A 14,763-nucleotide genomic window follows, 5' to 3' on the forward strand; every position below is an offset into this window, starting at 1 on the left:
GGCTCCCCTGGTAAAATCCAATAGCTGAAGTGCACCGAAGTTGTCTGAGGACAGCGGAAATGTCACACGGGGAGGAGAAATAGGCGAACGGAAACATAGATGGAAAAGTGGAGGGAGAGGTAGAGAGTGTGGGACAAGATAGATAGAGAAAGAGAGCGAGCGCCAGTGTGAACCGTGATGGGTTGGACACGCGCACAGTATGGGGTACAATCAGCATGCATCGCCCAAAATGATGTTCTTAGAATCACACAAAGTCGTTTCCTTCACGCGCACACACGCAGCGCTCTGGGCCGGCCGGAGAAGGACCCTTTTATGTGTGTGTCCCGCTGCGAGGAAGACTGGGAGCACAGAACCCATCATTATTACCACAACACAATACTGCTCCGCCACAGGAGAGGGGGGCGCGGGGGCAAAGCAATCTGTCCAAGACGGGCACACACACACACGTGCGCGCACACGCACACGCACACACACACACACACACACACACACACACACTTATCCACACACACGTGGCAGTGTCAGAATAAAGTGGTTGAGAGAGCATAAACAGCTTACCATTCAGCGGCGGATCAGTAGACAGTATGTAAATTGAATACTGAGTGTGCTGATCAAAGACTAACCACATACATAAAACATTGTTAGTTGAACGAGCACGGGCGGCATTTCCCCAAACGCATGTACGAGGACCCGTCCACGCCACGCTCCGACCACGTGGTTTGATCCTGGCCACGTCTACAACACCACACACATGAGAAACTCGATTTACACTTCGTAAAATGCAGCTTTTAAGCGCTTTCCTCTGATGGGAAATGTTGTCGATACTTCACAAGACGCCGCTGCATTTCTCATAAAGCGGAAATTCACATGTGTACAAAGTGTCAAAAATAGTGGAGTCACAGAGAAGCGCTCGGCGTTCTATTACCACATCAAAAAAAAGTCTGTGATGCCGGCTAACCTTTCCTGACAAGATGCTTCAACAAACAAGACATGAAAGAAGTCACTGTCACAGACAAAACAGCAGCACAAGTGCTTCAATAACAAACTAAACACCCATTTACATATTTGTGCGTGTGCGAATAAAGATCTCCATATTACTGTCGATTCAGATGGGAAGAATTACAAATAAACATGTGTAGAAGGATTGCAACTCAGTGGCACAAGTTGTAGATGTCAGACCAGACCAGGTAGTCTCTGAGGGGATGAAATACTTTCCTCTCTTAGTACTGTTGTACTACTGTAGTAAATGAACAAGATAAGTTGTAAAACACAAACATCTCATTAAATATTTATGCTTCCAAGTACCATCTAATTGAATATATGACTTTCCGAGTGCGTTACACTAGGTCTAGATCAAGATCAAATCAAGACTGAACTGTGTCCCTAAAAGATCTAAAATAGACTATGGGTGAAAATCATGTGAAAGTCATGCAGAAAAATATCCCAACTTACTCAATTTAGTAAGCCTTACTCAAGCATAAACTAATAAAGGCTAAAACTGCAGATTAACCTTGAGACTCACCTGGACAAGCACAAACAACACCAGTACACATACCACACGATAAGAACCACTGTACACACATTAAGTTGTAAGACTTTTAGGACCTATCTCATGTCTGTCAGCGTTGGTATCGTCGAGCCCGGTATCTTGCACACACAAACCTGCTGCGTCAGTGCATGTGACCAGTGGCTTGAGGGGATCGCTTAGAAAAAAAGGCGACTGCAGGGGTGCAAAATCAGCAGCATCCCATTTACAGCGTCGTCTCATCTCATGTTAACCTCCTTCATTTACTTCATAAACTATATCCTTTAAAGCTCTTAAGGACAAACTACAAACTTTATTTATCCCACTGTGAGTTAAACACTGTCCGGCTGCTCTGGCGCTGCAATGTTGAAGAGCATCAAATATTCAAGTTTATACAGCCTGTAGGAGGAAAAAGCTTGGAGAGGAACCACTGTTGGACATAACATTGTCATTCACCATGGGTGTCTGTCCAACCCACTCACTCAGTCTGAAGCCAAAGATTTCACAGAGCGCCTCCCATTTAGAAGCACAAGATTGAGAAAAAAAAAGAAAAGAGCAAGTTTACTTTTACTTGAACAAATCTATTTAATGATTACGGAATTTTAGTATTTGAATTGTGTCCCCTATTTATTTTTCTTAACAATATTGTTGGACTTTTGTTTTTGCATAGGCATATGTAAAAATGTTTGGAAAGACACAACATTTTGGCTTATTCTATGTTACACACATGATGGAGGATACAATACCGCAAATAGGCAACACCCTGTAACATAATAGTTATAGCTTTTACATCTAGCAAAACATGTATTTCAAAACTCCCAGCGCCAGTACAATCACTGCACTGTGCTTCTCTGTTTTCTCGTCCACAGCCCTCCAGAGTCTGCTGGACATGAATGAGGTTGTCCTTGTTTGACAGCTCGCGTTTGTATTTAAAGGGCGCTTTAAGGGAAAGTCCAAAGACCTCTCAAACAGAGGTGTTCACACAGGAAGTCTCTGCTTCACAGTGCAAGGTGCCAAGAAAAAGGCAACAACTGACTACAGAAACAGCCGGTGAACGAAGTAAACAGAAAAGCTAAACCCAGGTTTGGCAGTGGGCCCTTTCCCTTAAAAAAAGAGATTGTCTCTAATTTATTTCCCCCCAAGGACAACACGTTTGGCTTGATAAATACGTGTACATTTGGGTTTATTTGATATAATTCTCAAAACTTTTTTCATCATCAAGCCGAGCAGAAGGGTGATAAAAGTTTGGTTGCCACAGCATGTCTGGAGGCAGGAGACAAGGCTCTCCATCAGCGCTGGTGGAGTTTATCATTGTTTTTCTGTTTAAAACAATAAATATCCAATCCACCATCTGCCGCACATCACCACAGACTGCAGCGCAGGGCTGGCACGAGTCAGCCATTTCAACAACACTCTCTTTCCGGCCAAATGTTCCAACTTTAATGTGGAATGCAAAGTTTTATTTGAGCTAATATGTGTATACCTTATGGGCTATGTGTAGGTATATAAAAATCAATTCACTTCAGGTTGTGACAAGTTCATTTAGGGTTTACTGGACTTAAGAATGAGGTGAACCAGAGTGAACAAAGGCATTTTTCTTAATGTCAAATACTGTATTGCTTGTGTAGAATGATTCAGTTTTCCCATTGTAGGTTTTTAAAGGTTAGTCATCTGGACATGTGCACAATGTAGTGGAGCTGATTCTCACCCCAGATGAGACCGTTTGGCCATTTAACAAAGTTTTACGGACTAAAGTCTCCAAGTGCCTTTTAGATCGTCAAAGTGGACCCTTAAACTAACTACATGATAGTGAATCTTGCACCGAGTTGTTCAAATTATACAATTGTTACCAAAAACTGCTATTGTACTATCATATAGCTTTCACTGTAGCTCTAAAATTGCAAAGTTGTATTTGTACACAGTAAGAGCTCAAAGCCAACAGTATACATCCATTGTTGGAGAAGCACAAATGCCCCGAGCAAAGCATTTGACATGGCTACTTCCAGTCCTAGGATTTCCTTTCAAAATGCTTCAGCCACTCCGCGCTTATCAAAACCTTTTTTGATAACAGCTTTGAGAGGAGCATCCTCTGACTTTAGCATCGGAACTCTACATGTGGACCGCTCTGCTGCTTATGAGGAGAAGCACGGTTTAAAATGGTGCACAGAATGCCAGAAGGTCTTCCAAGATGGAAAGAGCTATGGTGTTTGATTAGATTTGTTATTTATGGTTAAGTCAAGCTTCAATTAGTTCGTACATAAACACATCTGGCTAAGGTAACATGGAGGTTTACATGACAGCGTTAGAAACGGTTATTCAGGCAGTACAATAGCATACTGCAAACAAAAGCATCAAGTTTCCATGCTTTACCTGCTAATCGTGTAGTTTAGACCTCTACAAACATAATGCATGTGAGGCCTGGTTTTTTATCAAAATCGTATAGTTACATTTGCTTCTGCATTGATGTGGTTGTTCGCATTGTACTGCTGTGGTGAAGAAGGAGCTAAGTCGTAAGGCTAAGCTCTCGATTTATGGGTCATTCCACATTACCGGGTCTCACATTAGTGGGTCATGAGGACACAACAAGACACCGAACGCAAGTGGTTCAAATGAGTTTCCTCAGCAGGATGGTTGGGCACATCCTGAGAGAGAGTTTGAGGAGCTCGCCTGAGGGAGGCTCATAGTAGAGCCGCTGCCACGGGGAACACCTATGGGTCACGCTAGAGGATCTACAGTGGGGAGTCTGGAAGTCCCAGCTTAAACTTCTATCTTATTCCCAGCCCTGGATAAGCAGAAGAAAATGAATAGGTATCCGGAATTTGCGATTACATTAATTTCCCCAACATTATGCAGCCCTCACTGTGATTAATTTTGTGGTAAGAGCTCATGGACACTGCTTCAAAAGACTCCACGACCGCAGCCCAACCCGCACATCAATACATCGGCACCATTGCTAATGATTTATGCTAAAGGCTAAAAGCTAAACATAGCAATGATGGAGATAAACATGAAGCATGACAGCTTGGACCGTTTCCAGGGGCAAGACAAGGAAGACTCTGGACGGGCTAATAACACTGAGAGCTAATGATCCTGATGTGTTGTGAGCGGAGTTAATGACCAAGAGAGGCAGGCACTGAACTTAGGTCCCCATACCAATTACTAACTTTAGTGTAATTGCTGTAATCGGCCCAAAAAGGCAGTCTCTAGGGTCTGAGGAAAACACTGAAGTGTTGAAAATACAGAGTCTCTCCAGTGGCTAAATGCAGATGAATCCCCCCCAGACTGTAATGGTAACTGTTTTATTCTCCGAGGGACTTTTGAAACTTAAATGCACAAAGATGAATGTTGTTTCTGCCTAAGTACAATAAAAACAAATAAGCCTTGAAGTTAGCAGGCTTTCAATTCATTTGTAAGCTAAATTGTTCTGCCTGTCATTATAGGAGACCAGCGTTTGATTTGTTTCAGGAAGGGCATCTTGTTTGGAAGAAAATGTACGTCAATTTTCCACGTCAATTTCAGGTTATTTAAAAATCCTCCGGTTTCTCAATGCTTAGAGTTTTCAGCTGTGCTTCATAGTTTAGTTTTAAAGAGAAAACAAAACAAAACAGTACTCTGGAGAAAATGCTCTGGGCAACAGTAGCAAGGACAAATGCTTTTTAACAAGTCTCCTCCTCAGGCACAACCTGCTCTGAGTGGGCAGCTGTCTACTTCAGCTGGTTTGGTTGAAAGACAAAGAAAAAAAGATAAGGACAGCACAATGTTTAAACTTTGACAAACGTTCTTGATAAAACAGGAACTGCAAACTCATTACTGTTTTGCACCTTTCTTTTGTTGCCCATGTCTGCTGACAGCTGGACTGGGTGAAGGTTCTTGAGGAGGACTTACATTTTTGACAGGTGACAATGTTTTGCTCTTGGTAAGTGGTCTCTATTTATAATACGCTTGTCCATAGACATTAGGCCCTCAAAGCGCTTTCATGAAGGCACCTCTCACACTCATTCACACTCTCATATACACCAGTGTATAAAGACACTGGAGGAGTTGTGTCCTTGCAAATAATGAAGAATATTTCCATAGGACACAATGACAACGGGCACCTGCGGGAGCCGGAAACCGCCAACCTCTCGGGGATATAGGAAGACCCGCTCTACCATCTGAGCTACTGTTACCCCATCCAGAGAGCCTCCTCGTGGCATATAGATGTAGCCGTGGATTCTGGATACACTGCCTGTCAAAAGCGTTGCATTATTCTCTCACCACGGTTATGTATTGATGATGGGAGAGAGTGACCACTGCGCAAAGCCTTCTCCAACACATCTCACAGATTCTGGTAAATGGTAAACGGACTGAACTTATACAGCGCTTTTCTACCTTTATCAGGCCCAAAGAGCTTTACAGTAAGGAACCGGTCACCCATTCACTCTCTCATTCATACACCAATGTACGCAGACACTGGAGGAAAGTAGGGTGAAGCGTCTTGCCTAAGGACACAACAACAGTGTGCATTTGTGGGAGCTGGGATTTGAACCCACGACCTTCCGATCACGAGACGACCCATGAAAATGAAGTCTCATGCTCCCTGAACCACTCTTTTCCAATGAGCCTTTCATATTAAAATAAACCTGTGCCGTCAGGGAAGAAGAAATCCATTGATGTAAATAACCTTGTCATTCAGGCTGTTCAGGGAGTCAGCTGATCTCATTCTTTAGGCACATAGTGTTGCTGAACGTGGACCTGACCAACTGCAGGAAGTTCAGATAACAACAGCGAGTTAAATCCAGGTGGCGATGGTGGTCATAAAATGGGCTTTGGTTAGCAAGAAGCGCAAGAAATTGGCATAAGACGATTGTTTAGCCAAGCTTGCCAAACAATAACACAAAAGTTCTGATAGCAAAAACACATGAACAAATTCCCTAAAAATCCCAGATTGCCATTACATAATAAATGGTCTGCAGTTGTATCAATTGCATATAATGTGAACATAACTAAACAGTGGCTGCAGTGATTGACAGCTTATTGTGTTCATTTATTGCAGCTCGAGGTATCACCATAATCACTGGTTACAAGCTAGTGTAATGACGGTTACAGTGTCATGAAAAGACATAGCATTAGTTGGAGCTGAATGATTACAGCCAAAGATCTAATTGCAAGTCTTTATACAAACATAGCGGTTGGGATTACTGTAGATGTGCTAAGTATGTTTCAGTACTTGTACACTATTTAAATGTGTTTTTATGTGATGCTTCCTAGTAAGGCAAGCAAGCTAACGTACCTTTCCCTTCAAACAAAAGTACTTGTTATTTTTACATATTCTCATCACAAATCTAGCTTGACAATATGACAAGTAACCTAGGTAGAAATCACAGGATGTTCTAAAGCTAGTGTTGTAGTACCCGTGGTCAGTCTGTCATTTAAAGTCACATTCATCTCTGTATCTTGTCTCGTGTTGTCAAGCATCTATGAACTGTTTTCAGGTATGGGTTCCATTATGTACTGTATGTCGCCATGGTTTCGACCTTGCATAGCATGCAATTTACCTGTAAAAAGCAACACGTGTCTCAGAACTTGTTGGTACAGTTCAACACTACAGGGTTAGCACTAGCAGGTTTTTAGATCCCTTAGAGCAGTGGTTTCCAACCTTTTTTGCCTCGCGTACCCCTTGAGTTGTGGATTTATACTCAATTACCCCCTACCTTGAGGATTTTGCCAATATTATTACAAAGTGACCAACTAAATTAATATTATACAGTACTTAACAGTGTGTTGTGTTCAAAAATAAACTCTCAATCAAACCATTTCAATCAAATCAAACCATTTACTGAAAAACATAATTAAAACTAACTTTCCTTTGAACTTCATATTGAAATTCTATTCAGTTTCACCTTCTTTTTTTATCTGAAATAATTCCAAGTACCCCCTGCTAAGTGCTCAAGTACTCTCAGGGGTCCCCGTACCCCTGGTTGGGAAACACTGCCTTAGAGGCACCGGATTTTGTGATTTGAGGACCGGTATCATAGCAGCCTTTGCTATTTGCTTATTACAAAGATTCAAATTGAAGATTTGATTTAATTGCAATCCATCTTGCAGCCATAGCATTAGCAGATAGTTGTCAATTTCTCTTGCTGTAGCTGCTTTTGAACCATGTGCGTCTCTAAAAATGTATTAAATCTTGATTTAATAAATGCCTATCTGTGAAGGGCATGCAAAATAACAAGTAGAGAAATAAACTAAACAATCAGCCGCTCGAACCACCTCCTTCTGAAAAAGTGCGGTCAATACACTCTTGGCCTGGAGCTACGGGCTGCTATCGCAGGTAGCTGTTACAAGCCAGGCTCATCATCCCATAATGGAGCCATGTGGAACCGTTCAGCATCGATAAATCATTAGCACATTCATTCTGAGTGCTAATATCATTACACAAACAAACACCTGCACTCCCGCTGGCCTTTACAGTAGCTTAGAGCGCCATTTAGATCAATTCATTTAGCTGATTTTCGAAGTCTTACACGAAAGGCCACAGTGGAGCTTCAAGGAACATGCGTTTTTAAATGTTAACCAAACACCTCCTTTTTCCTCTCGATCAATCACGTCTGAAGAGTCAATCATTCATATAAGTGCAATCTCCCTGTCCTCCATTATCCTGATGTTTCAGCTTCATGCCCCAAGCCTTCCACCAGTTCCGTTGTAGCAGCAGAACCACACTTTCAGCCATTCTATCTCCTCTAGGCCCTAAGGTATCTAAATGTCTGTCTGGTAAATGTCAAATCTGCAAAGTCACAAGCTCTTATTATTACATTCGCCATAGTTTAATCACCGGATTTCAACTATAAATTCCACTGAAGCAGATATCAATGGTGAATATTTAAGTAACAAATTAACCTCCTGGATGATTGAGAGCTAAATCATGCTCATGACATAGCCAAAACTCACAACTACTATTTTATTTTTTTTCCTGGAAGCCAAACTTGTTCAACCAAACAGAATAATAAAAATGAAATGCTTGCACTAAAGTGTAAACCGAAAATCCCTCCGCTTGGAAAAAGCTCATAGCTGGATTACATTACAATTGTGCGGGCTTAGTTTCCCGCACAGCAGATGCGCTGTGTAACTCCACTATTACATCCGCACAGGTTGACACTGGCTGAGGGTACACATCCTGTTTATCTGCTTTTATCTGCCTTTTGTCTGGGAAAAAAAAAAAAATCTCCCTTTGTATTGGGAACAAAAAGGAAGCGAGAATAAAGTGCGTCTGCGGGTGAAACTATTCCCACCACAGTGATGAGAAATGGAAGTGATGCGTTTCACATTTGGGTTCGGCGCGGAAGGGGAGAGTGTGGGGAAACGGGTTGGTTAGAACGAGAACTGATGGCAAACACAGCTGACTGAACAGACAGAGACAGCAGTGTATACAGATAGAAAGTGAACAGGGGAACACCTCGGGGGGAAGGCATTTCTCAGGAGTGACCGGGACCGGTGTTTTGCGGCAACCGGAGGGAAAAATCCCTTTCACCGAGGAACTTTGTAACTAAACTGAGCGTGGCAAAAAGAGATACACCGATCCAGCTTTTTGATACCGATAGGCTACTGATATTGGCGTTTGAGTATCTGCCGATATCCGATATTTACCGATACCAAGAGACTTTCTTAAAAGTGGCTTTCTCTGAGTGAAGGCAAGGCAAGTTTATTTATACCACGTATTTCGTACACAAGGCAACTCAATGCGCCTAATTGATTAATTGATTCTTCTCCATTGTAAGATCAATAAAGTCAGATTTTATTGTCATGTTACAGATCAGTTATCAATTATATCTATTGATAAACTCCTTCGGTACATGACAGGTTTTAGGTTACATTAATATAAACAACTCAAATTAAGTGATCTGATCATTGCACATGTGTTAGATCAGTTATTTCTAAAACACTTGGCTTCAGCAGTGGCCGATTTTATTTTATTTGGCTGCTTTAGGTATTTCTATCATAGTTTCTGACCAAGCCTTGATTAGTTTTCGTTTGCATTAGCATGCTATTGCTGACATTAGCATGCTATTGCTAACCGCAGAATTGTGCGCGGCGATCAAAAATACATTTGTGAAGGTTAAACCTCAGTAATTGAATTCTCCAGGTTCTTACCTTTACAATGATATACAGCATGCTCATATTCACTGAGATTTAGGTGGTAAAAGTTGTGTTTTTACGGCGTTCAGAAACTGGTATCAGTTCAGTATCGGATATTTGTAGCCGATACCCAATATCGTATTTTTTCAAGTATCAGCTCCGATATCTGATACCAGTATCGGTGTATCCCTAGTTGGTGATATGCCTCAAGAGGATCAATTTGAATAGTGTCACCATGTGTGTCTACACTGTTAACCCCTGATCCTGAGCTCTGGTTTGTAGCGAGGCCACTCGACATGATGTGGAATTTAGCGCCCAGGAGAGGCTCTGGGTAAAGCTGCTGCTCCTCGACATCCGGTTCCTTCCTCGACAAGGAACAGGGTGCCACTGTTCCTTAAGAAATCCATTCAAGTCCAGACTTTGGAGCCAGCTTCTAGTGCCTGTCAGTGATAATGCACCTTTGAATGCTTTTCTACAGAATTAATGGCTATATTGACCAGTCAAGGTGCAGTGAGTGAATACATTTAATGCCCAGCAATGTCCAAACAAATCTAGTTGCAACCCCTTGTACTGTTCAACAATGCTTACAGTGGCATGCACATTTTTGGGCACCCAAAATCCAATGGAATCCAACACTCAAGAAATTTCTCAGTGAAAATGTGAAAGCCGTGTTTTTGCTAAATCTTCCCAACAGTCCATCATGCCAGAGGAAGTTTGCTTTGGCCATTGTTGCAGCCGTGATCGTGCCAATCGGAGAGGAGTTAGCATCATTTAGATCTAATCACGTACACCCATGCTTCAGTGCCAGGCGGCGTCTCTTGCACTTGCCTAAAAGCTTTTGGAGTGAACAGATTGGAGGAGAGTGGATACAGCCGGGCCAGACGACATCTCAACATCAGAGCGTACGCGTTGGTCCTTCATTTGAAGCTTTAGTGGAAGGGCAGTAATTGCAGTGAGCGTGACCTTTCCGTCGAGCCTTAAACTTTCGTGATATTGGTCAGATTAGTTCTGCAACACCAGGGTAGGTCAACCAATCTAAAAGCACGGTCCAGTCTTAAAGGGTTTATATCATGCTTCATTTTTGTTTTGGAATGATGTTTTAAGTTTCAGTCGGTATAGTTAAGTGAAACAAATGCACTTTTTGAGTTTCAAACAAGCACCTGAGGACTAACGTATTATTATTTATTTATTTATTTATTTGATATTATTCAAAATCCGGGCACACAAACTCACACATCATTCACATGGGGAAGTCTGCTACTCTGCCACCATGGCACCTGCGCTCGCCTAATCATCTTTCACACTCGGTCCTCTGATCTCGCTCCCCTCTCCTCCTTGTTTATGAGAAGCCGAGGTAACAGAGGGGGTATAATTAGTGCAATTATGATCAAAGTGCAAAATAATAGGAATTGTTGCAAAGGTCTCAGACAGTGATGAATGCCTCCCATTTGCCTCTTTACACTTTTGCAGAGCATCTCCTGCTGTGTCATTGTGCTGTAAGAAGGCTCCACTCGTGCCGGCATTTGGGAAAAGTGGGGCTGTTTCTTGCCATTATCACTGTAACTATTGACTTGCGTACCATGCAGGCAGCCGAAGATTTATCCATATCTCTGCTTCGGCATGTCGTGGCGGTGCAATCGAGCTAAAAAAAAACTAAACATGGTTACCCCTTTGCAATATTAGCAAATAGTTGTTTCCATTGCCCCAATGGCTATGATTCAGACACTACTAACTCCTGATTGTGGCACGAAACTCAGAATGACAGTTTCGACTTGAGCAGCTGTTCATATATCCAGTTTTACAATGTGTTCGTTGCCATTTGAATGCACCATAGTACAAACAGCTAGGCAATAATTAAGCCAACAATAGACCTAGCCCGCCACATTGTTTGACTAATTCTCCACTCGGCAGAAAGAATTAACAAGATAAGACGATTGTTCTTTTTGCAGAGAGGACTTTCGCACTGGTGTTTGAAGCCAGCACCTCACGCAATTCAGCTTAATTAAATCGACAGCTCACTTCATGTGGCAGGCATCAGGGCCACAAAGAACTCTCCCCAGCACTTTTCCCTGGACCGCACGGTAGCAGACATAATCTATACCTTCTTTCTTCTCTGTGGTCTATGCGGGTCAGTAGGAGGCATACAATCGAAGCAATCAGAAAGACATTGGCATCACGGGCCGAGAGTGAGAGTTGATACAAAGGGACAGGGTCAAAGTTTGGTAGGACGCAAGTTTCAGGAATTAAAAGCAGGTCACTGGAGGGCCTATATAAATGCGATAACAACTTTGCTGAGCTTTTAACCATGTCATTATCTTCAGGTCCGATGTTATGTGCTCTGTGTTTGAGTTGCTCCCCTCAAGACTTGTGTTCCCCAAACAGCGCAGCTTCTCAACGCACTGTCATCCCTGCCTTTACCTGCACTTCCACTGATCCACATTAATTTGTTGACTTTGGATTTAAATTTTATTGTTGAAGCACTTCATTAGAGTTTATATATCTACAAAAACATACATGAAGTGGTGGGTAACGCGCTAGTTTTACATGCTCAAATAATCTAGTACTCACTTGTTTCTTTTTACAACACAGTAATGCATTAGTTTGGGTCATCTACTTTCTCTGCCTTTCCAAATAAAGTAGCACAGTTCCATAACGAACGACAAGTCAGTAAGTTTACCAGCAGTAACGAGATGACTTCACAATTACCTTTAAATGTAACACTACCCAACACTGTTTGTAGATGTATCGGTAGTCTTGCCATATTCTGCTCTTCTTCTTCCGCCACCATTGGTATACATCACACGGTGAGTATTCTAAATTTTACAACCTAGAAACCTTGAGCAAATCTTAATTTTTTTCGTTTCGTGCTGCTCTGATCATCAGGGTGCTCAAGAGAAAGAACTGCGCCCTCTGCTGCCAGGTTTTAAAACTGCATTAAAAAATATATTGTACATCCAATTACACAATGGAGATCTTTTTTTTTTCACTCAAACTTGGCTGTAAATACTGTTCAAGTGGCGCTAGCCCATTGTTAGCTTTGCCCATTAGCCTGTTAGCTTCTTATTCGTGATTCCATTAGTGTGTATTGGGGCCTCCGAACCAGTGGTAGGAAAGTTGCAATTGTGGTTTTCTGGCCAGAGACACCAGGGGGAGATGAAAGACCCCCCAATCATCCCATTAACACTTGTATTATCCCCAGAGGGACTACGAAAAGCACTTATTAAGGTAAACAAGTTACTTACTTACTGCTTTAAGTTGTTTAAAAGCTGAACAAAAAAACAATCTTTATGTTAGGATTTGAGTAGGCTAATTTCATTAACTTGTGCCCCTATTGTGCATGTTTTGAACTGATGGGTGAAGGACCTTCCTTCTGTGCGGTTAGTGTGCTAATCATCCAGCTGTCATCCCAGCATCACCTGCTGGCGATCATCCACACATGTAAAGAATGGAAGGAACCTGTCCTGTAACTCTAAAATGAAATGTCTGGCACCATTCAAAGCCAACAGGGAAGACTATCAAAGGGTACGAACGCCAGGGTCAGTCACATCTGTCACCATGGTAACAGATGGACTAGTGCCAGGCCTTCACTAACCTGGGATCAGTCCGGGTTCATACCCTTGGGGCCGGCTGTGTACTGTTGGTCAGTGAGTTTGGGCAGGGACGCATGAAAACACACTCAGTCTCTCGAACGCGGCGGCAGGAGTGGAGCCAACACACCATCTGCTGCTTCAGCGTCGGACTTCCAAAATTCCACTTATCAACAAAACACACTGAAGACCTCCCAACCGTCCCTCCCAACGGGTACAGCGCTCCCTTTGAGAAGCGTTCTGTTTATTTTTGGGCACACTTAAACAATGACCTGTACAAAATTACGCCTTCATTGCTTGACTCCTCTCTCTTCAAGTCCACGCACTGCTCTGTATTGTGTCGTTTATTTATTTATGGTTTATTTGGTAGGGACAGTGCAAGTTAATGAACAAGCCACACCGGATTGTAGCCTTAGGCTAATTTTCATCCGTCGTCCCCCATGCGCACTCTCAAACACACTCTCATACATCCTGGCCTATTGTACATGTTTTTAGTGGTAGGGGAAACCGGAGTACCCGGAGGAAACCTACGCAGACACGGGGAGAACATGCAAACTCCACACAGAAAGGCCCCGTTCCCGTTCATTCATAAGTTCATTCAAATTCAAAAGTTCAGGACTAAAGACGGCAGTAAACTTATGCAAAATCATGTATTAAGCTACATGCGATACATCAAAGACTGTTCAAGTAATTTTGAATTGTGGGTTATCTTAGAGGCCGTTGACATAAGCCCTCAATTTGAAAGTTTTTAAGTCCATAATAAAAGGAAATTATGATGCTTTGGATACATGACCTACAGGCATGTAAAACGACGTAGGGTGCAAAAACAGGAGTGTGAAGAACGGAGAGGCAAAGACGGATGTGCAGCAAAGATGGTAGGACCTTGGGTGTTCCAAGGTGTTGGGAGTTAAATCACTTTCATGAATTTACATCGTATGCCAAGATTTGTTTTTCTTAGCTTTAGAATGGGAGTGTGGCACAGTGAACCGTCACGCTCAAAGGGCAAAGACGTAATTGGCTTTTGGCTTTGGCTCCCGTGCATGATGGCAGACATACCGTACCACATGCAAATGTCTGATCTCGTCAGATATCTAGAACTAAGGAGGGATGAGCCTGGTTAGTATCTGGATGGGAGACCGAGACCGGCAAGAAGTGGTCAAGGGGCTTGTTGATGTGTGCCTCGCTTTTGTCAGACCCTTCGCCACATACATAAGCAATTCAAGAAGAAATGTCCCCTGTGTAGTACAGCGGCTTGTGTCAAGTGAAAGGCACTATACAAACAAGATTCCCTTCCATTCCCTGACTGTCCTTAGAAAATGCTAGGTGCAAAAACGCCTATTGTGTAATAGAAAGGACTGGCCCTACATTGACTGGAATGAATGGAAGAAGACAAACTCCCTCAATCGTACATACAATCAGTCAACAAAAGTAACAGATACAACACTCACATTTCAGTAAATATGTCAGACGAAAGTAGTTCAATTTGCTTTAGTCCATTCCCTCACAGTCCCACACACTCCCTCTGTCCCAGGACGC

At 42.5% G+C, this 14,763-nt stretch overlaps 1 protein-coding gene across 1 annotated transcript in view; it reads right to left on the reverse strand.

The window, feature by feature from the left end:
• Window positions 1-14,763, reverse strand: part of gfra3 (GDNF family receptor alpha 3) — a 46,120-nt gene that overhangs the window by 21,607 nt on the left and 9,750 nt on the right. The window lies entirely within an intron of this gene.

This window comes from Gobius niger, assembly GCF_951799975.1.
Source record: "Gobius niger genome assembly, chromosome: 5".
NCBI classification, from domain to species: Eukaryota; Metazoa; Chordata; class Actinopteri; order Gobiiformes; family Gobiidae; genus Gobius; species Gobius niger.